Consider the following 3,145-nt stretch of genomic DNA (forward strand, 5'->3'; position numbering starts at 1 on the left):
TGGGTTAATGTTGGACTTGTGGGCTTGGGCAGCATTGGGTTGGGATGTTTTCGTGATGCACACTTTCTTTACATAAAACTCTCTTATACACGAGCTGCTGTGGATTTGTTTCTCTAAAGTACCTAGACTAATACAGATGCCAAATTAAAATGTTTGAATGCTCATCTCTGGTCTCCCATAGGATAAGTTACAATCTTGTATGGGGTTAACACTAGCTTTAAAATTTTGCCCTATTAGATATTATGAAGCCTCTCTTCTCCTCAACGAAAGAAAGGGGGTGTGCTGATGCTCATTGCACATATGATGGGGAGCAAGCCCGGGGGCCACAGCTTCCAAGTAGAAATATATAATGAGGGTCCTAGAAGGGACATCCAAAGGATCTATTGGACACAGGTGTGCTCAAGGTCAGTGTCCTACACAACTTTTTTTGTGAAATAACAACGTGCATTGTCCTATCGGATGAGAAGTAACGTGAACAATCCAATGTGAACAGTATCAGCCTATCAGATGAGAAGCACGGGGAGCGACTCAGCCCTGCAGTAGTTAGAGAGCAAAGCAGAAGAGCAGCACAATGCCCACCTAGTCTTGGAGGTGAACTTCTCTCAGCAACATGTCTATGTGCCCAGATTTGACTGAAAGTGAACAGGAAAATCTGTGTCATGAGGCAATTGGGCCGATCTGTGTTGAAAGAACATTCCAAGCAGACTAATTCACTCTGCCCAGCTAGAAGTCATTGTCGCCCAAGCAGAGCGCATTGTTTTCCAAGTACGTGACTAGGCTTGGAAAAAAAGAGGGTAAGTCAAATGTATGGATACACGATCACAGAAACCTTTATTAAACAAACAAAAATGTCTTACATTGGAAGCGATTGTTTCTCAACACAGCCTCCCCTTGAGACTATTCGCTTCTGAAGGCAGTGCTTTCGTCGTTCTGATACGTCCGCTAAAATATTCTACCCAATTCTTTTTCATCACATCAAAAATGGCAGTTTGGGCATCCTTGAGGGACTAAAGTTAGGGTCCTTTTCAAGGTTCTTGGAGTTGGGGAGCATAAAAGTCTGAAAGAGTAAGATTGGGGCTGTAGAGTGAATTGAGTAAGTTTCCAAACAAAATTCTCAAAGGACAGCCCTGCTACCCTGGAGAAGCAAACAGGAACACTGCTGTGATGAAAAAAAAAAATGTTTTCCTCTTACAAAACTTTCCTAGCCTTTTGCTCACCAGTGCAGTGTTCAATTTGTAAAAAACTTCTTCGTGATAAGTTCCCATGATTGTCTTATGTCTTTAGAGAAAATCTATCTAGATCCTGCTTTGGAATCCAAAAAAACACTTTCAGAGCCATCTGAGCTGATCTATCTTGAATTTAACTAGCCCCACTGGTCCCCTCAGGCAGCTTTGTTTTGATCAAAGCTCGTTTTCTGAGGTCCCTTGCATGTGACAAAGAGAACTGAAGTACTTAGAGAACTGGTCTGCACCATCCACTGAGGGCAGAGGAATGTTTAAACACATGTTGTTTGGAATAAACTCCATCGGTATAATCTAGAATCCTGGTAGCAATACTTTCTGACTTACTTTTGCATTTCCCTCAGCAGAATTCACTATAAGACTTTACTAGCCTGCAGGGTGAGTGTAAAAACAAAATAGGAGCCGTACATAGAATGGAATACTACACAGTCAGTAGATAAAATGAAGTCTTGGTGTGTGATGCAAAACGGATAAACTTGAAGACATTACACTGAGCAAAACATAGGTCAATTACAAAACAACAAATACTGTATGACCTCATTTACATAAAAAGACAAGGAAAAGGTACCTAGTTGAGACCAGCTTATTAGTGGTTTCGGGAAGAGGAGAGCTGGAGGTTGGGGGGAAAGAGTTTAACAGTGATGGAAAATCACATTGATTAAGGATGAACAGCCAATTATTGTAACTGCTGTCAATAGGTAGCACACCAATAAAGAGTTGAATCGGCAAACTTTTTTTTTTCATAGATATATCTTCAATAACGGCACACGTGCACACACACACGTAGCTCCCAAGATTGCTAATGTATAACCAGGACCCTGAGAAATGGTTCCTTAGTTTGGAGGTCAGTGTCAAGGAATTCGCCTATAAGCAGGTTGCCTGTTCTAGCTCCGACTCCATTGTGCAGCCCCTGGGGCCTTAAAGCTTGCAATTGGCCTTCTAAGGTGTGAACCCTGACCTCTACTCAACAGCAGCAACAAGAGGAGGAGGAGAATCCGGACTGGGAGGTGGATATGGAAGGTGTGCGCAGTTGCTTTTATGAACAACTACCTCCTTTGCTGAGACCAGAATTGGATAGTGCCTCGCTCCCAGCGGCGAACATTTCGATCGGAGAATCTGTTCGAGAACCCTGACGGAACAGAATCTCAAAGGGTTCGTGAACTCTCCCCGGTCTGGAGCTATGAGAGGTGGGTCAAATGATTGCTCAGAGACAGCCTTGTACTCCTAAACCAAAACCATACCCCTGGAAATCGTTTTCAAACCAAACAATAGGTGAGCTTTTGCTAATACAAAGCATCTGCCTTGATCATTCTACTTTCCTAAGAACTGTCTGTGTGGGATTAAATTAACATTAGCCCAAAAGATTAGATGAGATCCTTGGGGAAGAAGAGTGAATTTAACAAAGGAAGAACAGCTCAGGAAGGGAGGGTGAGAATGTTTGTGTAACTTGAAGAATGGAATCCATGGGAGTGAATGCTGTAGAAAAGGTTGGGGGGTGCCGTGGGTGTTCTCAACACCCACAAAATAAATTTTGAGAGATTCAAGCCTTTGGAAACATTGGACGAGATGTTGGATTCTAATCTGAAGTCAGATCAAGGGCTCTAGAGGGAAGCTGCTCTACACTGAGGATGTGCAGGACTAAGCCAACATGGAGTTGTACAAAGGAGCACACGTGGTCCACGGTCGGCCCAAATCAGCCGTCACGGTGGACGAACTTGAGAACGGTGCTCTTTATGGAAAACGGGTGACTCCCTGTACTATATCCATTTAAAATGATACAAACAGGGGCACGGGGGTGTTGGGGGAGTCAGTAGACGACATGGAATCATAACCATGAAAGAAAACTCCATTACCCAGAAATGGCTTTCATCTGGAAGCACTGTGGATTAGCAACCATCTTCTCC

This window comes from Echinops telfairi, unplaced genomic scaffold (assembly GCF_000313985.2).
Source record: "Echinops telfairi isolate 266 unplaced genomic scaffold, ASM31398v2 ScPeMD7_7469;HRSCAF=8507_1, whole genome shotgun sequence".
In the NCBI taxonomy this organism is placed as follows: domain Eukaryota; kingdom Metazoa; phylum Chordata; class Mammalia; order Afrosoricida; family Tenrecidae; genus Echinops; species Echinops telfairi.